The sequence below is a fragment of the Schistocerca americana genome, chromosome 2, assembly GCF_021461395.2.
Source record: "Schistocerca americana isolate TAMUIC-IGC-003095 chromosome 2, iqSchAmer2.1, whole genome shotgun sequence".
In the NCBI taxonomy this organism is placed as follows: Eukaryota; Metazoa; Arthropoda; class Insecta; order Orthoptera; family Acrididae; genus Schistocerca; species Schistocerca americana.
In genome coordinates, this window is record NC_060120.1 from 25,566,100 (window position 1) to 25,593,155 (window position 27,056).

Here is a 27,056-nt window from a genome sequence, read left to right on the forward strand (position 1 = left end):
CTCAAGAAAATCTACGAGAATTCTTCAGCTTATGTTAACATCGGCGAATCAACTCAAGAATTCCGCATCATGAGGGGTGTCAAGCAAGGCGATCCCATCTCCCCAAAACTGTTCTCTGCTGTATTGGAAATGGCTATGTCAAAGCTGAGCTGGGAAGGTAAGGGAATTAGAATTAATGGAAGAAGGCTTACCAACTTGAGATTTGCTGACGATATTGCCTTACTGGCCAAAGACTTCGCAGAGCTCCAAAACTTAGTTACAGATCTTGCATCGGAATGTCAGCTGGTTGGCTTAAACATGAACCTTTCCAAAACAAAAGTAATATCCAACAAATTGGTCCCAGCTGGAGATGTGAAAGTCAAGGACAGTCTACTAGAAGAGGTCAGTGAATATGTCTACCTTGACCAGATTATAAATATGAAGGGAGACATAAGACCAGAAATCTATCGACGCATCAAGCTTGGCTGGCAAGCATTTGGGAAGAATTCAAAAGTATTCAGATCAAAAATGCCTGTAAATCTGAAGAAAGCAGTATTTGATCAATGCATTCTTCCTGTGATGACGTACGGATGCGAGACATGGACACTGAACTCATTCACAAAAGAGAAACTTAGGACAGCACAGAGAGCCATGGAGAGATCAATGCTGGGCTATACAAGAAAGGACAGGAAAGGGGCAGATGACATCCGGTCTGTGACGAAGGTTAATGACATCTTAGAGAGAGTAGGTTCCTTGAAATGGCAGTGGGCTGGCCACGTCGCAAGAAGAAAAGACAATATATGGACGAAGCTAGTACTGGAGTGGAGTCCGAGAGAGCACCAGAGGCCTAGAGGAAGACCACCAGACAGGTGGGACAAAGACATCAAGAAGATCGCTGGTGACACCTGGCAGAGAACTGCCCAAGACCGTCCCACTTGGAGAAGACTTCTGAAAGCCTACCTGAATCCACGACTCGAAGAGGCCACATCATCTGATGATTGAATTGGCTGATGATGATGATGATGACTGTCAAAGAACGAGGAAGACATCATAGCAATTCAGAGGCGGGTTGACCGAGCGAGGTGGCGCAGTGGTTAGACACTGGACTCGCATTCGGGAGGACGACGGTTCAATCCCGCGTCCGGCCATCCTGATTCAGGTTTTCCGTGATTTCCCTAAATCGCTCCAGGCAAATGCCGGGATGGTTCCTTTCAAAGGGCACGGCCGACTTCCTTCCACGTCCTTTCCTAATCCGATGAGACAGATGACCTCGCTGTCTGGTCTCCTTCCCCGAACCAACCAACCAACCAGAGGCGGGTTGCTAGATTCGCAACAGGTAAGTGTTACGGAGATGCTTCGGGAACTCAAATGAGAATCCCTGGAGGGAAGGCGACATTTTTTTTCAGAAACACTATTCAGAAACTTTAGAGAACCGACATTTGAAGCCGATTGCCAGACGATTCTACTGCCGCCAACATACATTGCGCTTAAGGACCACGAAAATAAGATACGAGAAATGAGGGCTGATACGGAGATATAAAGACAGTCGATTTGTCCTCGCACTATTTTCGGGTGGAACAGGGAAGGAAATGACTATTAGTAGTCAGGGTACACTCCGCCATGCAGCGAACAGAGACTTGGGGAGTATCTGTGTAGATGGATACACTTTGAAATAGAAACTACTGAAAATCTAACACAAATTTCCATTTTCGAGACCTGCAAAACTGTTAAAACTTTCAAGAAGGCCTTTATCCGTTTCGAGGTTCAACATGGTGCACATGGTGCGAAATGCAGCTTAGCTGTCCACACCTAATATAAAGGTCTCTAACGACATATAGAATTTTGCTCACTAGAAAATTCTGTAACTGAAGAATTAACAGTATCTTCCAAATACCTTTAATATATCTTACAGCACTTAAATTTGTAGATCCGAAAATATTTACATATGCTGCACCACACACAACGTCATGTATCACAACATTAAAACCATCAGAAAATGTCTGAAATTGCTTATGGCAGTCTCTTGAGTTATACCTTCATGTGCATCACGGAGAAATTTACTATTGAAATTTCGAAAGGGTACTTTTAGAGAAGACTGGGACAACATATCACATCCCCCCCCCCCCCCCCCCACACACACACACACACGTCTCGCGTAACGACCACGAGGACAAAATTCGAGAAATTAGAGCCAACACAGAGGCTTGCCGACGATCATTCTACCCACGTGCTATTCGCGAATAGAACAGGGTTGGAGGGTTTAGTTAGTGTTACAAAAAGTACCCTTCGCCACAAACCATTTGGTGGCTTGCTGAATACACTACTGGCCATTAAAATTGCTACACCAAGAAGAAATGCAGATGATAAACGGGTATCCATTGGACAAATATATTATATTAGAACTAACATATGATTACATTTTCACGCAATTTGGGTGCATAGATCATGAGAAATCAGTACCCAGAACAACCACCTCTGGCTGTAATAACGGCCTTGATAAGCCTGGGCATTGATTCAAACAGAGCTTGGATGGCGTGTACAGGTACAGCTGCCCATACAGCTTCAACAAGATACCACAGTTCATCAAGAGTAGTGACTGGCGTATTGTGACGAGCCAGTTGCTCGGCCACCATTGACCAGACGTTTTCAATTGGTGAGAGATCTGGAGAATGTGCGAGCATCATGATGCTGTAAAAAGAACCTGGATTCATCCGAAAATATGACGTTTTGCCATTCGTGCAGGTGCACCCAGGTTCGTCGTTGAGTACACCATCGCAGGCGCTCCTGTCTGTGATGCAGCGTCAAGGGTAACCGCAGCCATGGTCTACGAGCTGATAGTCCATGCTGTTGCAAACGTCGTCGAACTGTTCGTGCAGATGGTTGTTGTCTTTCAAACGTCCCCATCTGTTGACTTAGGGATCGAGACGTGGCTGCACGATCCGTTACAACCCATGCGGATAAGATGCCTGTCATCTCGACTGCTAGTGTTACGAGGCCATTGGGATCCAGCACGGCTTTCCGTATTACCCTCCTGAACCCACTGATTCCATATTCTGCTAACAGTGATTGGATATCGACCAACGCGAGCAAAAATGTCGCGATACGCTAAACCGCAGTCGCGATAAGATATAATCCGACCTTTATGAAAGTCGGAAACGTGATGGGACGCATTTCTCCTCCTTACACGAGGCATCACAACAACGTTTCACCAGGCAACGCCGGTCAACTGCTGTTTGTGTATGAGAAATCTGTTGGAAACGTTCCTTATGTCAGCACGTTGTAGGTGTCGCCACCGGCGCCAACCTTGCGTGAATGCTCTGAAAAGCTAATCATTTGCGTATCACAGCATCTTCTCCCTGTCGGGTAAATTTCGCGTCTGTAGCACGTCATCTTAGTGGTGTAGCAGTTTTAATGGCCAGTAGTGTAAGATGTAGTTGTAGATGTTCACTGTCCTCAAGGTGCGTTACTCAAGCCTAGTGAGAGTTTACAGTATTTGTGCGAGGTGTCAGTTCTCTGTTTTAATGGAAATGACCTTTAAAATTAAAAAAAAAGAGATTAATTATTAATATTTGTTTTTTTCTCCTCCAAATTACACGAACTTGATATTCACAACTAGAGGATTGCAAGTTCTTTCGGGAAGACGACGATTCAAACCTGCGTCCGGCTATTCTGATTTACTTTATCCGTGGTTTCCCTAAATCACTTCAGGCAATTCCCGGGATGGTTCCTTTGGAAGGGAACGGCCGACTTCCTTTCCCATCCTTGCCTAATCCTGTGGAACCAGTGGCATCGCTGTTTGGTCCCCTATACCAAGTCAACCTTTTCACATTTAGCGAGCTGAAGGATCTGCATCTCCTCATATCACTTCCTTTTTTTTTTTTTTTTTTTTTGCACTTACCACTACTTATGAGGTCAGGGCGACATGGTTTGGAACTCAGTTTCTTGTGAAATTTTGTTATTTACAGCCTGAGCTCGGTGAAATGATTGTTACAGATTTGACAGTTCCAGCATTTGTCTAGTAACCAAAGGAAACCCCACCAAAAAACCTTGCTTGCAAACGAGGTTCGAGCTTGGGAAAAAATTTTCGTTTCTTACACAAACAAAGCTTTTCCCAATCAAATATATGTATGTGAGTGTAATTGTTTGTATGTGGGTAAACAATAATGATCATGACTTACATTACCTCCATGTACTAAACTGTACTTGAGTAAGACACAGACAAGTATCACAGTAGTTAGTATGGGTTCAAAGATAAAGAGTAATTTGCAAGGCTAATTGTCGGCCCTGATCAGTAACGTCATAAACATACCATAAATGTTGTAAACAAGATGACGACTATAACGTCATATCACTGACGATTTTTCTGAACGTAAAGAGCACAGACAGTTTTGATTACGATAATTTACTACATCGCGTGTGTGTGTTGGGGCTTATGGGCCCTCATCGCCAAGGTTATCAGCCCCCTACTACATCGTGAAACAAATACTTCGAACTGCACCAATTACAATGAATCACACATAAACATTTTCCGAAAAAGAGAACAAATCGAGTACCGTAAAAGTAGGTTTGCATCACCTCGGTTCCAAGAGTTCCGAAACCTGTACAGAAAACTGGAACTGAGATCAACATAAACATCATTTCCGCCTTTTTTATTGCTCATGAAAACCACACATTGCATTGTGTATCACCATACAGCGACACCTTGAGAGGTGTACACACCGGTACCTCTAATACCCCGTCGCCGGCGGGGGTGGCCGAGCGGTTCTGGGCGCTACAGTCTGGAATCGCGCGACTGCTACGGTCGCAGGCTCGAATCCTGCCTCGGTCATGGATGTGTGTGATGTCCTTAGGTTAGTTAGGTTTACGCAGTTCTAAGTTATAATGGACTGATGACCTCAGATGTTAAGTCCCGTGGTGCTCAGAGCCATTTGAACCATTTCTTAATACCCCGTAGCACGTCCTCTTGAATTGACGCATGCCTGTATTCGTCATGGCATACTATTCACAAGTTCATCAAGGCACTGGTGGTCCTGATTGTCCCACTCCTCAACGGCGATTCGGCGTAGATGCCTCAGAGTGGGTGCCGGGTCACGTCGTCCATAAACAGCGCTTTTCAATCTATCCCAGGGATGTTCGATAGGGTTCATGTGTGGAGAATATGCTGGGCACTCTAGTCGAGCGATGTCGTTATCATGAAGGAATACATTCACAAGATGTGCACGGTGGGGGCGTGAATTGTCGTCCACGGAGACGAATGCCTCGCCAATATGCTGCTGATATGGTTGCACTATCGGTCGGAGGATGGCATTCACGATCGTACAGCCGTTACGGCGCCCTCCCTGACCACCACCGGTGTACATCGGCTCCACATAATGTCACCCCAAAACAGCAGGGAACCTCCATCTTGCTGCACTCGCTGGACAATGTGTCTAATGCTTTCAGCCTGACCCAAACACGTCTCTGATGATTGTCTGGTTGAAGGCATATGCAGCACTCATTGGTGAAGAGAACGTGATGCCAATCCTCAGCAGCCCATTCGGCATGTTGCTGGGCCCTATCTGTACCGCACTGCGTGGTCTCGTGGTTGCAAAGTTGGGCCTCGCCGTGGACGTCTGGAGTGAAGTTGCGCACAGTTTGAGTCGAAACACGACGTGCTGTGGCTGCACGAAAAGCATTATTCAACATGGTGGCATAGCTGTCAGGTTTCTTTCGAGCCATAATCCCTAGGCAGCGGTCATCCACTGCAGTAGTAGCTCTTGGGCGGCCTGAGCGAGGCATGTCATTGACAGTTCCTGTCTTTCTGTGTCCCCTCCATGTCCGAACAAGATCGCTTTGGTTCACACCGAGAAGCCTGGACAGTTATCTTATTGAGAGCCCTTCGTGGTACAAAGTAACAATGCGGAAGCGATCTAACTGCGGTATTGACCGTCTAGGCATGGTTGAACTACAGACAACACGAGCTCTGCACCTCCTTCGTGGTGGAATAACTGGAACTGATCGGCTGTCGGACCCCTTCCGCCTAATAGGCGCTGCTTATGCATGGTTGTTTAAGTTTGTTTACGCCGGCCGCGGTGGTCTAGCGGTTCTAGGCGCTCAGTCCGGAACCGCGCGACTGCTACGGTCGCAGGTTCGAATCCTGCCTCGGGCATGGATGTGTGTGATGTCCTTAGGTTAGATAGGTTTAAGTAGTTCTAAGTTCTAGGGGACTGATGACCACAGATGTTAAGTCCCATAGTGCTCAGAGCCATTTGAACCATTTTTTAAGTTTGTTTAGTGACTTCTCTGAACAGTCAAAGGCACTGTGTCTGTGCAACAACATCCACAGTCTACGTCAACGACAATCTTCAGGAGTTCTAGGAACCGGGGTGATGCAAAACATTTTTTGATGTGTGTAAAAAGAAATAGTTCCTTCCATAAAATTTCAGGAGAAGAGTCGGATGTGTGCAACTTCCCGCCACGATATTTCGGCGCAGAGTTCTCTGGCCTTCTTCAAAATGGCTCTGAGCACTATGAAACTTAACATCTATGGTCATCAGTCCCCTAGAACTTAGAACTACTTAAACGTAACTAACCTAAGGACAGCACACAACACCCAGCCATCACGAGGCAGAGAAAATCCCTGACCCCGCCGGGAATCGAACCCGGGCGTGGGAAGCGAGAACGCTACCGCACGACCACGAGATGCGGGCTGGCCTTCTTCAGGTGAATACTGATGAAAAGGCTCTGAGCTCAGGTATTTAAACCCCCCCCCCCCCCCCCGTGCGGTTCAAGGCCCTACAGTCTGGAACCGCGAGACCCCTACGGTCGCAGGTTCGAATCCTGCCTCGGGCATGGATGTGTGTGATGTCCTTAGGTTAGTTAGGTTTAAGTAGTTCTAAGTTCTAGGGGACTGATGACCTCAGAAGTTAAGTCGCATAGTGCTCAGAGCCAGCCAGCCGCTACGGTCGCAGGTTCGAATCCTGCCTCGGGCATGGATGTGTGTGATTTCCTTAGGTTAGTTAGGTTTAAGTCTTTCTACGTGTAGGGGACTGATGACCTCAGATGTTAACTCAGTGCTTAGAGCCATTTGAACCATTTTTTTTCCATGCAGAATTTAACTGAAAGCCACCGTCTCGATTGATAAGGGGCAGAAACAGTCGCGTTTCTACTGAGTCACTGATGATGGAACTCCAGAAGTTTGTCCTATGGACTGCAATATCTTGTAAACATCTGTGTTGCGCAGGATTCCGTGCGAATGCGGCAAATCTTTATAGGGGGCTGACGACGTGCAGTGTGCTGAACCGCATTGTAGAATATCAACGGCATGGCCATCTCTATGAAGCCAATAAATCCGATATCATCAAACATTGTATTCCCAATGATTATCTGATGAAATACAATGGCCCCTACTCAGATCCATGGAGTACCATCATCAATGAATCAGTGGAAATAACGACGAGACGGCAGCTTTCACTAAAATTCTGCACAGAATACTGTTGTAGAAAAACTTTGTGCTCTGTATAACCGGCGTTGTTCTGCGATTTTATCGTGCGAAGACAATCGAATTGGTAAGCTTTCAGCATGGAGGACGAGCGGGGCAGCGCACAGACTTGCAACAGAAGCGCATTCGCTGAAATAGCACAATACTGAATACAACTGAATACTCCACGCCTGCAGCAGCCGCGCAGTTTGAGGCGCTATGTCACGGACTGCGCGGCCCCTGCCGCCGGAGGGTAGAGGCCTCCCTCGGGAATGGATGTGTGTGTTGTTCTTAGCATAAGTTAGTTTAAGTAGTGAGTAAGTCTAGGGACCGACGACCTGAGCAGTTTGGTCCCATAGGAATTCACACACATTTGAACATTTGCCTGTGGCGGTGGGGTCCTAAACACGTGAGCTCAGAACGTTTTTGTTAGTATTCACCTGAAGATGTCAAGAAGACTCAGTGCTGAAACACTGTGACATGAAGCTGCAGACATCCACCAATTCTCCCGGAGTTTTATGGTAGAATCTATACGCCGGAAATGTTTTAGATTTCACATAAAAATAAATGATTGTCGCATATAAATGGTAGCTAATATCTGAAAACCCATTTTACTTACTTGTCGTAAATAAATGGTAGCTAATATCATAAAACACACTTTACCTACGTAGGTCAAGAGGAGACTGTACTATGCAATTTAGAAGATATGTACTTTTCAGTAAGATAACTGAAATCAGCTTAATAAGAACTTCAACTAGGCTACTTGTGAAGGAAATGAATCGAGTACCGTAAAAACAGCTGTAGTGGAACCCACAACAAACAGCAGGTACTAAAAAAAAATTTGTATTAGATAAATGATAGTTAGTCTTAGGAATTGCAGGTTATCTATATACGTCAAGAGGAGCTTGCGATACGCAGTTTCGAAGGTGTGTACTTTTCAGAAGTAAACTGAAAAGAATTACACAATAAAAACAATAACAATTCGTCAGGAAGAAACTGAATTGAACAGGATACAAAACAAGCTGTTTAGGTACAACAGACAACGGTATACAGTACAATCTTAAAACATATTCATTTCTCATAAAGAAATCGAAGCTAGTACCGGAAAATACGCTTTTGCAGTATAGCTCACGGAGTGACTGCGATACGCAGTTACTAATGTACGTACTTTTCACGAGTAAATCGAAACATTAGTGACAAGAAGCTGTTTAACTATTTGTCAGAAACAAAATGATTACCGTAAAAAGACCTCTACATCTGTACTAGGGATCAAGAGACACATTTCTAACTAAACAAAATCTTATCGTAAATAAATCAGAGGTAGTATCAGATAATACACTTCGCTGTATAGTTCAAATGGAGACTGCGATATACATTTAAGAATGTATGTACTTATGAATGTGGAATCTAAATACTTATCACAAGAAGAACTCTAACTATTTATAAGAAAGAAATAAGAAGCGAGTGTCGAAAGAGAGACTTCCACACACGGCAAGAAAAATGTTTACCGTAAAGAAGTCGAAACTAGAACGGAAAATACAGTTGAGCTACTTAACTGAAGTGGAAAGTGCTAAACGCAGAGCCGACGGTAAGTATCATAAATTTCTCTTGAGTTGGGTTCGAGACAAAAGGAGCACTATCAGTTTTCGTTTACGATAGTACTAGCACTGAAAATTTGATTGCTAATATTGCTTTACTTTACGACCCAGGGTCCAGAAAGACAACTAAAAAGAAAGCTGTTCTTAAGAGCCAATCCCAGACTTTCCAGTTCTGATACCTGAGCCACGCAAGGCGCGCTTACCTGGTGATATCTCATTTCAGCAACAAACGCTGTCACTTTTACGACATCCTCCGAATCAGTTAGCTTCGAACATTTAATTTAAAGCACCCTCTTCCTCGTTAGTGACGCCATGTCTGCTATCGCCACGGTAACGCACGATTGTTGCCTGGAAGTGGCACTCCTGGCCTTAAGAGCGCCATCACATCCGCCGTTACGTGGAAATGGAGTAACAGCTGAGTCAGACCGGGGAAACGCACCAAGGACAACCTGGCGCGGAACACAGTCGAACTCATCTGTCTCAACAACAGTAGTATGCACATCACATTAGCGGCTCGACTAAGACACACATACTGTGTGATCAGGAGGAAACTTTCGTCTGAAACCACACTGTGTGATGAGAAGGACCCTGACACTCCTCTGAAAAGTGTCTTGTGTGACGTCAGGCTGTAAATCAATAGTAAAGTTCAGGAGCAAACTCTCAAAAATACGTGCTTTCTGTCTAAACGAGCCAACGCAGAGTACGCATCCGGATCCCTATTATTTCGGAGTGAATAGATCTGGGAGACATTAAACACTCCCAGACAGCACAACGAAATTAACTGATTAGGACTATCAAACTCTGCAGTCTACTGAACGAGCCATACATAATATCCTTCTCGTATATTGCAGACGATTTTTGTTGCAGTTCGGACACGGAGGTCAGTGATGGAACGATCTGTCGAAGGTTGACTAAATTTCTTTTATTGTGCGGTCGCTTAGAGGCCTGAGAACAAAAACGAATAGATGACATCGCTCAGAGTGGCGTAAACGATGCGGTCATTGGCCTGTGGAACAGTCTGTAATATAATTGCAGATATCTGCTAACTTTCATGAATAATAAATCGTCTGTGTGTCGCGAAAGCTCTTGCTGGAAACCCGAGACAATTCGGGCTGGACGGAAAATGGAAAGTTGAAGACTTACATTTCGTATCCAAAAAAATTTTTCACGAAGGAGAATCGTACGGATATACCGTCGTGTGATCGTAGCGCAGACTCCCATACGCAGAACATGGAAATAGACATCTCTGAGCTGAAAAGCAACTGAAAGAGTTGAAAAAAAAATCACCAGGTCCGGCTGGAATCGCATTCCGATGTTATAGAGAGTACTCTTCAGCAAATGCTGCATGGGGGCTTAATTAAAAAGAAAAGTAATATTAATAATAAATAAATGCAATAATTTGACTAGCTGTGTGTCCCGTTACTAAATCTCGTAACCGGTTTGCCCTGACTATTATTAGCACACAATCTGACTGCATAAAATAAAAATAAAGAATCACAAGGAATTTCCATTAGCACAATTGATTAATTAAGTCCCCTGCAACTGTAAAAGCTACGTAACAACAAAGCACAAGTGTAACTGTTCTGTGTGTGGTGGTGTGACTCGACGTACATGTATCTGGCTCGGTTCTTTCTCAATACGACAAAATATTTTAAACACCATTTACGATAAACTAATTGAAAAACCAGAAATACTATAATTGGACATAGAAACCAGAATTACAAGTCTAATAAATGCACACGAGCCAGATGCTTTGTTGACTGTACCTGTGAGCAAGAGGGATTGTTATTAAAGAAAACTGGAATACCTTTTTACCTCATTATATATTGACGAAAATATTCCATTACACCAGCATCATAAATCAAAAGCCCATCTCCTTTCGCAAATATATTCTGACAATTGCATCTTCTTCCATCTATATATTACACCAGCCGAACAGTACAACATTTCAGTCAACACTCAGATCGTCTACTCTCTCGCCCAACAGAACAACGACTGCTCTCGACATCCTCTGAACTACTACTGCTCCAGTGGAGGCGGCGGAATAATAATCTTTGGCGCAATCTCTGGCGCTGTGACTCAGTGTAGCCACCTTTCAATGCCTTTACTTAGCTTGCACTTATCGCGTATCTCTGGCCCAGCTCAATGTCCCAGACGACTGGAAAAAAGCGTAGATGACTCATTTGCACTGATCAGCCAGAAAATTATGACCACCGACCTGCTATCGACATAAACCTGTCCAGCCGATACGAGCGTCAGCTACTCACACACATGCGTGGCGCATGTAGTATCAGTGAGTGTGCTGTCCGTGTGTAGAATGGGGAAGGCGCGCGATCAATTTGGGTATGATCGAGGGCAGATTTTGATGGCCCAGAGACTCAGCATGAGCACTCCGGAAACTGAACTACTTGTTGGATGTTCGAGGACTGCTGTGGTGAGTGTCTTCAAAACACGCCAAAACCAAGTTAAAACCACGTCCAGACGTCACGGGGTCGAAAGGACACCCCTCATTACAGATGTTGGACATCGTAGGCTGGGCAGACTACCGAAACGGGATAGGCGGCGAACTGTGGCGGAACTAACATCAGACTATAATACTGGGCAGAGTAGAAGTGTGTCTCAACATACAGTACACCAAACACTCCTAACGATGAGCTTCCGCAGCTGAAGAACTATCCATTTGCCAACGTTAACACTACGATCGTGCCGTCCTGATTTAGGTTTTCCGTGATTTCCCTAAATCGCTTCAGGCAAATTCTGGATGATTCCTTTGAAAGGGCACGGCCTTCTTCCTTCCCCATCCTTCCCTAGTCCGATGGGACCGATAACCTCGCTGTTTGGTCCCATCCCCCGAAACAACCAACACTACGACTTCGGCAGTTACGACTGAAATGGGCACGTGACCATCGGCACTGGACGCTGGCGCAGTAGCAGCGCGTTGCATGATCTGATGAATCCCGATACCTTCCTGATCACACTTATCACGCCGATTAGTGGGCGCGAATCCGTCGTTTTCCAGGGGAACAGCTCCTTGACACCTGTACTGTGGGACGGAGATAGCTGGCGGCGGCTCCATTATCCTTTGGAGAACTTGGCCACCCAAGGATCCAGTGGAGTTCGTGGAAGGCATAATGATAGCCAAGGAGTATCTTACACTGGTTCCAGACCACATACAGTGCCGGCCGCGGTGGTCTCGCGGTTGTAGGCGCGCAGTCCGGAACCGTGCGACTGCTACGGTCGCAGGTTCGAATCCTGCCTCGGGCATGGATGTGTGTGATGTCCTTAGGTTAGTTAGGTTTAAGTAGTTCTAAGTTCTAGGGGACTGATGACCACAGCAGTTGAGTCCCATAGTGCTCAGAGTCATTTGAACCATTTGAATCAGACCACATACACCCTTTCATGACGATCATGTTTTCCGACGAAATGGCAGTTTTCAACAAAATAACGCGCCATGTCACTAGGCTTGAATTTGATGGAGTGGTTCGAGGAACACAGTGGCGAGTTCCAGTTGATGTGCTGTCTCCCCAACTCTCCAGATTTGAACCTGATCGATCACATCTGGGATGTCACTGGACGTGGCGTCAGAGCTCATCCCCCCCTTCCCGGAATTTACGGGGGTTAGGTGAGTTGTGTGTGCGGATGTTGTCCCAACTCTCTCCAAGGACCTACCTAGGCCTCCTGGCTTCTTCCATGCCTTGTCGCATCGCCACTGTTAACCGTGCCAGAGGTGGACACACTGGTTATTAGGTATGTGGTCATAATGTTCTGGCTAATCAGAGTACATAAGAAAGATAAAGGAAAGGACCCACAAAATTACAGACCAATATCCTTGACACCGGTTTGCTTCAGAACACTTGAGCATGTAAGTTCAAATCTAATAAATTTCCTCAAGATCGAAAAATTTCCGTCCACAAATCACTACGAATTTAGAAAATATCTTTCGTGCGAAACTCAGCTTTCACTTTTCTCGCACGATATCCTGAAAATCGTGGATGAAGGGCAACAGGTGGATTTCATATTCCTAGATTTCCGTAATGCGTATGGCATGGTGCGTCACTGCAGACTGTTAACGGAAGTCCGAAGATACGGAAGACGTTCTCCCTTAATGTGAGTGTTTCGAAGTTTTCTTAACTAACAGAACCCAGTACCTTGCCATGGATGACGAGTGTTCATCAGAGACAAAGGTATCATCAGGAGTGACCGAAGGAAGTGTTCTCTATATACGCGGGGCGTTCAATAAGTAATGCAACAAAATTTCGTTCTGAAAACAGGTGCTTGTATTTAGGATTCCAAATCACCATATCATTCCCCAAACTTTTAGCTACAAAATCCTGGTATTCAACATAATCACCATTCAGTGCGACAGCCTTACGCCACCTTACTGGGAGAGCCCGTATGCTCGCGTGGTATGTCTACTAGCCAATGTCGGAGCAAACGTCTTGCTGCCGCGATAACTTCTCCATCATCCACTCACCGCGGAGTGCAACATTCACTTGGTCAAACAGATGGAAGTCGCAAGGTGCGAGGCCCGGGCCGTAGGGTGGATTGGGAAGAAAAATCCAATGAAGTTTTGTGAGCTCCTCTCAGGTGCTCAGACCTATGTTAGGCCTTCTGTTGTCATGGAGAAGGAGAAGGTCGTTTGCACTTTTGTGGCGACAAACACGCTGGAGTCGTTTTTTTTCATTTTCTTGAGCTTAGCACAGTACAGTTCAGAGGTGATGGTTGGAGCACGAGGGAGACCATCAAACAGAATAACCGCTTCACAGGCCCGGAACCCCTCCGCCATGACTTTAGCGGCTGAAGGTGAGGCTTTGAATTTTTGTTCGGAGGAGACGTGAAGTGGCGCCACTCGTTGGATTGCCGTTTCGTTTCTGATTCGAAGTAGTGAACCCATGTTCCACCACGCGGGAGATCGGACGGGGCTGCGCCACCTTACTGCGATCATGGCAGCTGCTTCGCCCAACAACTCATCGTGCTTTTGTTCACCGCCAGGTCCCCGTAGACATTCTGCTCTGGTTTTCCATCAAAAGAAACTCAGCGTTAGCTCTCTGCTTGTAACGCAACGCACCTCCGCTCAGATGCATTTGTCGGAGCTTCGTGAAACTACAGGGGCTGAAACGGGAATATACCACGATGTCCAACAACAAATTCCGCATTTTTTCGATTCAAATCGGCCGATAAAAAATATGTTGCATTACTTATTGAATGCCCCTTGTACGAACACGATCTAATGGATAGGGTGAGCAACAGTCAACGGCTGTTTACTGACGACTGTGTAGTGCATGGTACAGTGCCGTCGGCGGTGACTGTAGGAGGATGTGGGATGACTCACATAGAATTTCTACATGTATAAAAATTTAAGTTAATGCAGATAAGTAGAAGAAACAATCCTGTAATTTTGTAACGAATAATTCCAGGAAAGCTGCAAGTGGTTTAATTGGTAATCCTTCTTCTTTACTACAAGCTTGTTTCGGTTATAGCGACATTTTCAAGTAAATATAACCTAATTATTCGTTTCAGAATTACAGGATTGTTTCTTCTACTAACTTAAAGTTTTCTCAGGTAAATTTGTAGATGTTAAATTTGGCAAGTCAACTTACGTTTATGAAAGTTGTGCGTATTTACATCTAGTTGGAATAGATGCCCGTATTGTATCAGTGAGTAAACTGGCGACTCTCCATTTGTGCTACGTTGTTATATTGCCAGTTTATTCAAGCTGATGTTTTTTGTTTACAGCAGTCAGTCATGTCAGTTACGTTTCGTTTGTATTCATGGCTATTTTTGGTTTTCTGTTTACCGTAATTTTTATTCTTTCTCGTTTTGTAAAAGTCAATAAAGTTTTCTAGATAATTGTTGTGTTTGAGATCGATTTGTTCATTAAGAATATTGGTATTCTTTATAGAACTTGTATGTTCGATTTTTCTGCTTTGTGGTTTTGGTTTTTTGAGAATTGACTCCCGCACCCTTTAGAAGATACAGATGATACAGTGTTGAGGTCCCAGAGATCATCCCAGAGTGACCAAGAGAGCATCCCAGAGTGACCCAGAGAGGATCCCAGAGTGCCCTGGGGAGCTACAATACTAATATGAATCGCTTCTCGGCTTTTGGCAAGATCAATGTGTGGATAATTAAATATTATAAGTCTCACTCTCGTTCTGTAACTTCACAAACACTTATTTTTATTTGTTTATGGTCGGTTTATTTGTTATATTAGGAGTTGTTATTCTAATTGTTGATTGCTTTCAATTTCCTGTGTATTCTTTTCATCTAATGTTAAAATTTCGTCCTCTTTGAGCGATATAGAGTTTTTCGCAGTCGTTACACGAAATTTTGTACATGCCTGGGTTGACGAAAAAAAGAATTTTGGTTTTTCCAAATCGAATTTTCGCTTTTAGATTGTTGTTTGTTTGGAAAGCTACTTTTACGGTTGTTATTGCTTAAGATCTGGTTTATTTTAAGCATTATTTGTCCCAAGTACTTCGTAGATACGTAAGTTGCTATTATAAAGTTTTATTTTCTCTTATTAATTTTATATTTTTGCGAATGTTTGCGTTTTAGGTATCGTGTGCTTCTTGAACAGTTTGTGAACTATATTCGGGTTGAATTTATTTTGTTGGGTTGTATACTGGTGTACAGTAAGCTCTTTTGTATTGCTTGTTATAAACTGATTATTCTGTTGATCACTGAGTTGAAATAGGCGTATTTTTGCGAATTTGGATGACAAGAACGTCCATTGATCGTGCTGTCCGTAGTAATTGGCTTTCTGTAAATTTCAAACTTGTGGTGACTGTTACTGTTGCTGATTTTAATGTCAAGAAAGTTTGTGGATTTGTTTGCTTCTGTTTCCGTTGTAAATTTCTTCCAGTGCTTTGCTAAATACGTCTGCAGTTGTACCGCCAATACAGTTTCCAATTGCCTCTCTATCTCCCCGTTTGTAAATTTTTTGGTTGAATTCAAAATAATTTTGGTTCGGAGTTAGTGTTAGGAGATCTATGACAGACGTTTCTCTGGGTAGTAGGAGGTTGTTTTTATAATTTCGATTTTTTTCCCGTACTGGTACGTTTGTCTAGATGTTTGTGATATCAAAGGAAATAAATTTAACAGTTTGTTGTATTTCTACATCTTTTATCGCCTGTGCTAACGCTCTTGATTTCTTTACTGTGTATTTCTTGTTGTAGGTATTTAGGTCGGTTAGTAATGTGTTAAGTTTTTTACTTATAAGGTTAATAATCGGACGAATTGGAGTTAATTGTCTGTGTACATTCGGTTGCGCGTGTAATGTTGGTGTGAGTGGGTTCATCATGATGGAGGCTTTCTTTTCTTGGTCTGTTAATACTGTATCGCAGCTTTTAAGGCATCTCTTTATTTGTGTGGCGTACTTTTTGGTGGGATTTTGAGACAATTCAGTAACGTTGTTGCCTTTGAAAAAAGTTGTTACTTTGTTAACACATTCATTGTAATCTATAATAACTACACTGACACCTTTATCGGATTTTATTGCTATTACGTTTTGTGCTTGTAATTCCTGATTTATGCTGTTGAGAGTATTGCGTTCAGATTGTGTTTGTTGTATGTTTTTCTGTTTTGAATTTCCTTTCAATAATTTCTGCAACTTTTACTGTCAGTTCGTTTTGTTTTCTTGTCACATCGATGGCAACTTTTGTTTGAAGGTATAAGCTGTGTAATGGCTGTTTTGTGAAGTTTTGGTTCCATCTTATACCTGAGATCTTTGTTAAGGAGATTTATTTCTTCATCCACAAATTCTATATTTGTTAGACTTTTTATACGAAACTGGAAAGATGACAGTTTCTTGGCCGTCATCAGCTTATTAAATTTCTTTTCATGTGTTCTGTGAATATAGTAGTATGTATTTCTTTCATGATACTTTTTTTTTAATCTCTTGATGTCACGATATATGGTACATTATCTTGATGATGTCATTGGCTCTGGAATCCTTTCTGTAATGTCTGGGTGTCTTGGCGATTTTCAGATATGCACAATAAACTCGACCGCTTTCGTAACCAAATGTTTTGCTTCACTGTCTTCGATGAAGAAGGATTCGGGTTGGATTCCTGGTAACACCTCGGATTTCCTGTGATAGGGAGGGTCTGGAATGGGTTTTCCACTCAGCGTCGTGAGTCCAAATAAGGAAGCATTGGTGACCCAAGCTAAAGTAAATCGTTTGTTGCGCACACAGCTATAACTTCAAGAAACAGTGCTCACTTTATCGGCTAGTGTGAAATGCTTATCACTCTTAGAAACTGTGTGGACCTTAGATCTAATTGAATATTGCACAATCGAGTTATCAGTATAATTTAATACACTCTCCCGGTAATAATCAGTGATTAGGTCTTTTGCTGATTAATATTTCTTCTCGGTACGTGTTGTGTCTCAGTTTCAAATATTAATTAAAGCCCACACTGATGCAATTCAGAACGGTAATTATTAGCACAAGGAGTTAGAGAACTACACTCCTGGAAATGGAAAAAAGAACACATTGACACCGGTGTGTCAGACCCACCATACTTGCTCCGGAGCGAGAGGGCTGTACAAGCAATGATCACACGCACGGCACAGCGGACACACCAGGAACCGCGGTGTTGGCCGTCGAATGGCGCTAGCTGCGCAGCATTTGTGCACCGCCGCCGTCAGTGTCAGCCAGTTTGCCGTGGCATACGGAGCTCCATCGCAGTCTTTAACACTGGTAGCATGCCGCGACAGCGTGGACGTGAACCCTATGTGCAGTTGACGGACTTTGAGCGAGGGCGTATAGTGGGCATGCGGGGGGCCGGGTGGACGCACCGCCGAATTGCTCAACACGTGGGGCGTGAGGTCTCCACAGTACATCGATGTTGTCGCCAGTGGTCGGCGGAAGGTGCACGTGCCTGTCGACCTGGGACCGGACCGCAGCGACGCACGGATGCACGCCAAGACCGTAGGATCCTACGCAGTGCCGTAGGGGACCGCACCGCCACTTCCCAGCAAATTAGGGACACTGTTGCTCCTGGGGTATCGGCGAGGACCATTCGCAACCGTCTCCATGAAGCTGGGCTACGGTCCCGCACACCGTTAGGCCGTCTTCCGCTCGCGCCCCAACATCGTGCAGCCCGCCTCCAGTGGTGACGCGACAGGCGTGAATGGAGGGACGAATGGAGACGTGTCGTCTTCAGCGATGAGAGTCGCTTCTGCCTTGGTGCCAATGATGGTCGTATGCGTGTTTGGCGCCGTGCAGGTGAGCGCCACAATCAGGACTGCATACGACCGAGGCACACAGGGCCAACACCCGGCATCATGGTGTGGAGAGCGATCTCCTAAACTGGCCGTACACCACTGGTGATCGTCGAGGGGACACTGAATAGTGCACGGTACATCCAAACCGTCATCGAACCCATCGTTCTACCAATCCTAGACCGGCAAGGGAACTTGCTGTTCCAACAGGACAATGCACGTCCGCATGTATCCCGTGCCACCCAACGTGCTCTAGAAGGTGTAAGTCAACTACCCTGGCCAGCAAGATCTCCGGATCTGTCCCCCATTGAGCATGATTGGGACTGGATGAAGCGTCGTCTCACGCGGTCTGCACGTCCAGCACGAACGCTGGTCCAACTGAGGCGCCAGGTGGAAATGGCATGGCAAGCCGTTCAACAGGACTACATCCAGCATCTCTACGATCGTCTCCATGGGAGAATAGCAGCCTGCATTGCTGCGAAAGGTGGATATGCACTGTACTAGTGCCGACATTGTGCATGCTCTGTTGCCTGTGCCTATGTGCCTGTGGTTCTGTCAATGTGATCATGTGATGTATCGGACCCCAGGAATGTGTCAATAAAGTTTCCCCTTCCTGGGACAATGAATTCACGGTGTTCTTATTTCAATTTCCAGGAGTGTACATTCAACGACACTAAGCCTACGAATATGATGCATAAATAAACCCTCATACCAAATTTGTTATTCATAGCTTTTGTGCTTAGAATCTCAATTCCTGAAATATTGCTTTCAAGCTCATAAAATTTTGGTTATAAATCTATATTTACATCAAGCAGATGAATCTGTAACACAAATATTGGATCATCATAGAACGTTATTACGCAAATTTCTTATTTAACTCGGTGCAGAACGAAGACATCGATAGCAGGAGCGGATAAAATAAGTTGTGCTCTATCATGCAACATTCATTAACCTGTGCACATGGCCGGCCGAAGTGGCCGTGCGGTTAAAGGCGTTGCAGTCTGGAACCACAAGACCGCTACGGTCGCAGGTTCGAATCCTGCCTCGGGCATGGATGTTTGTGATGTCCTTAGGTTAGTTAAGTATAAGTAGTTCTAAGTTCTAGGGGACTAATGACCTCAGCAGTTGAGTCCCATAGTGCTCAGAGCCATTTGAACCTGTGCACATGAAGAAACGATCTTATTTAGTTTACTAGTGCTCCTAGTTATCTAATAATTCAGTGTCCCAGAGCTAACTTCTCGCTCAAGCATCTCGGGTTGAGAGATGCCTGCTTTCTGTGACAAGTTTTTTTTTACCTGATGCAGATGAAGATGGTATTACAGCTACGTGGACTCGGTGGCTAGATTTCCACGTTATGCTCCTGTGAGGTGATGGTGGTGGTGGTCGTAGTTGTAGTGGTGTGGACTGACGTGAAGTAACTACTGCCTATAGCCAGCCCACTGTTCAAGCCAGTGCTGTCGCTGTCGTTGCTGCTGCAGAAGTTATCGCTGCTGCAAAGACGTAAACGAGGCATGGGACGTGATGGACTTCGATCGTAAGTTCTTCTTTACTGGAATTTGTTAAAAAGTTCACAGTTTGTTATAACTGTTGTCAATCTGATGACTATTGATGCAGCTCTCCTCAGTTTTCATTACTGGCCTGACAATAACACTGTAGAAGTCATTTTTATGGAAAGTGCTTCTCGCCTCTGTAACCTTCTCTACAACCTCATCATTGTAAATGTAGATTACAATCTCTAACGCAACTTTGCAGCAACCTGATTAAGCAATATGTGGTTAGTGTATTACAACACTTGATAACAGAATCTTACAAGCGAGTTCCGCTATAAATATTCATTGCAAAGATGCAATAACCTTAACAAGAACTGGGTTTATCATACTGGTATACGCAGACGTTAAATTTATAACATCATTATGGACAAATCGTTGGTAACCGTTTATTTCTTCTTAGATTCCGTTATTAACAACAATAGACGCTAGCTTATTTGAAGTATTGTGTTACTGTGTCTATTTAAATTTTCAGTTCAATGACGGATCTGATGCAGCTTTCCACCCTATCTAGCACACGTCTATTCATCTCTTTTTAGTTACCAGTACCTTCGACCATTTATACCTGATTATTATATTCATGCTTCAGTCTACATCTAGAATTTATTACCATCAACACATCATTCTGTCACAAAATATATGAATTCTTGACGTCTTAGGATGTAATCCTATCAGACCATGCCATAATGCTGCTTTACCCACAAGTCGATGCTGTTCCCTACCCTACCTAACTGATCACCATTCTTCTGGAATATCGCATTTCAACCGAGCGAGGTGGCGCAGTGGTTAGACACTGGACTCGCATTCGGAAGGACGACGGTTCAATCCCGCGTCCGGCCATCCTGATTTAGGTTTTCCGTGATTTCCCTAAATCAATCCAGGCAAATGCCGGGATGGTTCCTCTGAAAGGGCACGGCCGACTTCCTTCCCCATCCTTCCCTAATCCGATGAGACCGATGACCACGCTGTCTGGTCTCCTTCCCCCAACCAACCAACCAACCAACCAACCGCATTTCAAAAGTTTTTATTCTTCTCTTATTCTTAGGAAAATTCATTGTTCTTTCTTTACAGTTATCGGTCTTACACAAGATGACGATGTTGATGATCTTTATTTGACAAATGTAATATTTTTTGTAATAACATTTTTATCTTTGTTACTTTTTGTTTTGAGTGTTTCTCCCACTATTAGAAAGAGCATTTCAGTATCCTTCACTTGATGCAATTTAAAATGATAGTTTATTAGCACAGATACTCAGAAACTGTACACTATGACATCATACCAAAGTGGGTTTTCATAGTTTAATTTTATGCAGAACCTGAGTTCCATTTTTAAAGATCGATCATTTGAAATAGCTCTTGAACTACTATATATGAGTAGACATTACAGAGACAGAAGGAGAGAGAGATCGAATTTGTCATAACAGTAGCAAAGTCTAGTCGCATTGCCTCTCTTGGCAGACCGGTTGGGGTGTTATCAGACACTTCCAGCACTGAGATGTGAAGAGATTGCCGGAAGCCAGGCGTGCTGTGAACACGACCTCTTGCTTACCAGCTGGGTATGCAGATTAGACTGATGCTATATCTGTCACTCCGGATCTTATAAAACAATACATTACTGTCATGAAACTAATAGGCTACTTGAAAAATGAACTGTCGCTCGCGTCGGAAAACGTTAAAGTTCCTAAACTCGTCAGGGGCCGCGCCTGTTGCTTACTGTTGAAGGACCCGGGCATTTCAACTGAGTAATTTACTGTAATGGTTGCTCTGGTAAAATAATATTTATTCAAACAACGTATAAGATTACTCATGACACATAAGCGTCGAGGTTATAAAACAAGTTGAGAATGAATGTACGTAATTAAGATAGAACAATGATAACAAAAGGAATGGGTTATGGTTTGCCACCAACATGGTACTGGACAATTAAGCTTGAGATGGTGGTCAGACACATGAAGGACATGAATTATGCTTTCAACTATGAATACAAAACTTCAAAATTACACGAAAAAGATATGAATTTGAATAGAGCATACAACAGATCAGTGAATAAAAGAAGAATCAGAAAGAAACATCACTAGGTGGGTGAGCTCCAATGAATTAACTCGATGCGGAATAAACATGAGTGGTCACGAGAAAGGCTCTCTTTGATGCAAGAATTAGATTGCAGAAAAGCTGTCATAGCAGTGGGTGAAACGTGTAGGTCAAGTTAGGAAGACTAAAAAGTAGAACCCAGCAATGAACTTCTCTTCTCTCAATATATCGCGATTCCCAAAGTCGGATGTGTGCATTGCAAATGCGACGTTACCGTGACTGTCATTGGAGTGATTGCCGACAAGTTGGGATGCGACGAACTGTGGCCCCTGCAAACTGCTACTGGACTGAGCCAATGTGATGCGCTTAGTAAATTTCGGGTGGAGTCCTCAAGCCGTTTTGTTGTTGTGTGTGGTCTCCAGACACGTTTCCTCAAGCAAACTAAATAGCCACTCGTATCTTCGCAAATTTCCAAACTTTGCCCTTCCCGTGGGAACGGTGTGTGAAGCCCAACAAAATTTCCAGAATTTCCGGCAAACAAGTTCGGACTTGGTAACGGGGTGACACCCGTCTCTCATTTCCACAAACACGTATCTCAGTGGCTGAAGTATTTTAACTTCATGGTGGGTGCTAGCGAACAGACTTTCTAATACCAGATTGGAAGAGCACTGAGGCCCTTTTTGGGATTGGCTAGAAAGGGTGTGAAGGAAGCCAGGCTTTAAGTTTTTCTGTTATTGCAGCCCACGGCAATGCTGCACGAAGGTGCGATCCGACAGAGCTACGTTTGACACGAGGAGCGGTGACTTTAAATTATTTAAGTGATCGTTTCATGTTTTAGAAATTTCACAAAAATATGTTTCTTTCATAATTATAATCTGTGACTGTCTCCAGCTTTGATACCATAAAGTTAGACACATAGATTTAGCTGATAACATAGCGGATGATAAACTGAACATACGACAGTATCTAATGGTTACTGCTGAGCAAGGTGCTCCCCTAAACAGCAGTTCATACGAGCAAACCCACACTCCGCTGCAGAGTGAGAATCTCATTCTGGAAACATCCCCCAGGCTGTGGCTAAGCCATGTCTCCGCGATATCCTTTCTTTCAGGAGTGCTAGTTCTGCAAGGTTCGCAGGAGAGCTTCTGTAAAGTTTGGAAGGTAGGAGACGAGATACTGGCAGAAGCAAAGCTGCGAGGACGGGGCGTGAGTCGTGCTTGGGTAGCTCAATTGGCAGAGCACTTGGCTGCGTAAGGCAAAGGTCCCGAGTTCGAGTCTCGGTCCGGCACACAGTTTTAATCTGCCAGGAAGTTTCATATCAGCGGACACTCCGCTGCAGAGTGAGGATCTCATTCTTGAAACCAGTTACGTTTCTACCTGTACTTGTAGTCATAGGGCCGAGCCGCTGCAGATAATAAACTATAGCTATGATCATGCTGTCTAATAGTCTATGCATTGGCTAAAACTGCGAGTTAATACACAGAAATACGAAATAAAAAACTAAATGAATAATTCAATATAAAGGGTTCTATTCTAACGTCTGTATCTGATGTACACGACACAGGATTATGCTGAATAATTTTTATTCCAGAAAGCACATCTCAAATAAATGGGGAGTGCTCCTACGGTATTCAGTTAAAATACAGACGGAAAATACCCTTGTCAAATACACAGCAGTTACGTTGCGAGCTTTAGAAGAATGGCAGCAAAATACCTGAACTTAATAGTCATCAAAGATACGTGAAAACTAAGTTCATTTTGTCATCACAATACACGAAATATTCATCAGCTCAAAATATTTCAGAGTTCAACATGGAGATTCACAAATTAACACACGTGATACAAAGAATAGTTACTCGTACTCTGTTTATTCTCAGTTACATAAATCAAGCGGAAATAGCTGGAGTCTTACTCTGCAGTACTTTCAGACCTCTCGAAATACTAAGTTCTTTCAGAAGTTAATGTTTGGTAGCGGCCGTTCACCACCCAGAATCAAGCATCTCCACGATCGAATACTCGTTACCACAGGCAGGTCTGTCTCTTTCCAGAACTTGCCTAAAGGTGTCCAGAATCGCTCCTTTGAGCTCTTCACTCGAAAAGTGCGAGTTTTCACTTGACTTCTCTAGTGTTCCGCGACTGTCTACTTTCCCATTGGCTGAAGGCCATTCCCTACAAAAATACAACGTTCTTACGTGCTACAGGCATGATTTGACTCATCTTGACCACTTTCGAGACTAAATTAATATATTAAAACAATATATAAATAAATAACAGTTATAAGCATTCGGCCACACTCAGAGCGTTCCCAATAAATACAAACCAAGATTTAAGCAATTATTTAAGCCTGCTTGTCAGAAGCACTTTTTGTACTCTTTTAGAAAGTGGTGTCAGCTAACATTTGTGACTGACCACTTCTTAAATTATCTTGTTTTTGTACGAGGGTTGTCCAGAAAGTAAGTTCCGATCGGTCGCAAAATGGAAACTACTGTGAAAATCTAGTAAAGCTTTGCACATATGTGTTGGGCAGTGTCTCTAGTATGCCCGTCCATCGTGTCGCGTCGCTGTCTCCAGTTTTGAGTGACCAGTGAGCACGTAAAGATGCGTAGGGAATAGCGTCTCCCGCCAAGTATGAGGGCCTGGTTAGAGATTTCGCCTGTGTCATGCAGTCCACATAACTCAACTGTCGAGCAGTTCCTTCTTCAAGCCAATTCTCGGCCGCACACTGCAGGGGCAATGAAGACGTCCCTGCATTGTTTCCGATGAGAAGTGTTTGATCACCCACAATACAGTCCGTAATTGGCTCCCCCTGAGTTTCATCTCTGCTCACAAGAACCGCTGGCTATGAAGACAAAATATTTCCCCAGACGACGAGCTGCAGACCAGTGCAGGTAACTGGCCAAAAGCACAGCCTTCTATGACGAGGATATTGGAAAGTTGATACAACACTACGACAACACTCGAAGCGGGAGCAGCGACTATGTAGAGAAGTAGGTGGAAGGTGTACCTAACTGTTGCAAATAAAACGTTTCTGGTTTTTACTGTGGTTTCCATTTCGCGACCGATCGGAACTTACGTTCTGGGCAATCCTCGTGTTATCGTTTGTAATTAATGTTTACATAAATTTACTGGCCAAATAGTAAATACTGTTCATTAAATAAATGCACAATATGGCAAAATGTGAGATACTCATGCTGTGTAATTGTGGAGGATACGATGTTCTGACCGACAGTTTAATAATGAAAAGATATAAAGGAACGTAATAAGTTAAGAAATAAAATAGATACAGATACGTAGCTTTCAGGCTTGATAGCTATAGTACAGTGCCATAGTGCGGCCATCTGAGATATCCTTTGTTGAAATCGCATGAAGCGATTAAAAGTTGTTAATTCAGAGGTTCTTTGTGTAAATGTTTATTCACGGTGAAATATCAGCATCTTTACTTTTAAATATATTGAAATACTGTTGTGTCAGTGGAGGCCAACGGCCTTGCCGCAGTGGTAACACCGATTCCCGTCAGATCACCGAAGTTAAGCACTGTCGGGCTCGGCTAGCACTTGGAAGGGTGACCATCCGGTATGCCTGGCGCTGTTGGCAAGCGGGGTCTACTCAGCCCTTGTGAGGCAAACTGAGGAGCTACTTGATTGAGAAGTAGCGGCTCCGGTCTCGGAAACAAGACATATGACCGGGAGAGCGGTGTGCTGACCACGTGCCCCTTCATTTCCGCTTCCAGTGACGGATGACACGGGGGCCGGTCGGTACCGTTGGGCCTTCAAAGGCATGTTCGAGAGGAGTTAAGTTTTTCTTAGTTGTGTCAGTGGATGCATCTCATTTATCTGGGATCGTCGATGTATTCAGATTTGCACTAATATTTGACTGTAAATTATTATAGACTCTCAAAGATCTGTAAGACGCCATCTTTCAGCTTGTCTGACACTCCGTCATGTCTTGGAGCATTGTCTCCTGTACAAAGGCCTTCCGAGCGACGGCCTTCAAAATTACCTGTACAGTGGAAACTCGATTAACCGTCATATTCGGGACTGTGGTTCAAATGACTCTGAGCACTATGGGACTCAACTGCAGAGGTCATTAGTCCCCTAGAACTCAGAACTAGTTAAACCTAACTAACCTAAGGACATCACAAACATCCATGCCCGAGGCAGGATTCGAACCTGCGACCGTAGCGGTCTTGCAGTTCCAGACTGCAGCGCCTTTAACCGCACGGCCACTTCGGCCGGCTCGGGACTGTGGTCGTGACGGTTGAGCGAATAGACGGATAACAGAAACACTGTATTCCTGCAAAACATAACCTCAATCAATTATTTTATGTATAGACACATATCACTCTCACAGTAATATAATAATATTTCGGAGCGAAAACAAATTAAACACGATTGTAATAGCAAATAAAACTATTTATTACATGATAAAAACATCCGTACAGTAGCTACAAAAGTTGCAAAATACGTAATATACAGTACTGTACTATAAACTTACAGGTGAAATAGTTTATCAAAAAAAAAAAAAAATGGTTCAAATGGCTCTGAGCACTATGGGACTCAACTGCTGTGGTCATCAGTCCCCTAGAACTTAGAACTACTTAAACCTAACTAACCTAAGGACATCACACACATCCATGCCCGAGGCAGGATTCGAACCTGCGACCGTAGCAGTCGCGCGGTTCCGGACTGCGCGCCTAGAACCGCTAGACCACCGCGGCCGGCGAAATAGTTTATCTAGCTTGGAAATAGCCAGCGCTACACTTGTCGCAGTTTCGCCCTTTCTTAAGCGTTTTATAATTTCAAGTTTTTCATTAAGTCCTAAAACAACACGTTTACGTTTTTCAGACATTTTATCAAGTCACTGTATCACACACACCTGCGCAAATACGGTAGTGTAAAATATTAGTCAATAAAGCTTATTCATGTGGAAAACACGTAACACGGCACAGCCCACTAGATACACTGCGACAATCACAGTCTTCTCGCCACAACTGGAAACCGATCCAGTGGTGATTGTTGACTCACAAGTGAGACAAAGACAAGAAAAGGGAGAGATGTGTTAGCACGTCAACTGAAGGTCATATTTTATGTACCATTCTACGGCGGGTGGGTACATTCACTTCCCACTAAAATAGAGTAAATAAACAAAGCGAACGCGTCACTGCACCTTAGAGCATTCTGTTATTACAGTATTATTATGCTGTTGCAGCAGTGA

At 43.9% G+C, this 27,056-nt stretch overlaps 1 protein-coding gene and 1 pseudogene across 1 annotated transcript in view; one reads left to right on the forward strand and one right to left on the reverse strand.

Moving 5' to 3' along the window:
- Positions 1 to 27,056, reverse strand: part of LOC124595597 — a 147,692-nt gene that overhangs the window by 78,035 nt on the left and 42,601 nt on the right. The window lies entirely within an intron of this gene.
- LOC124597476 lies at positions 25,319 to 25,436 on the forward strand (annotated as a pseudogene).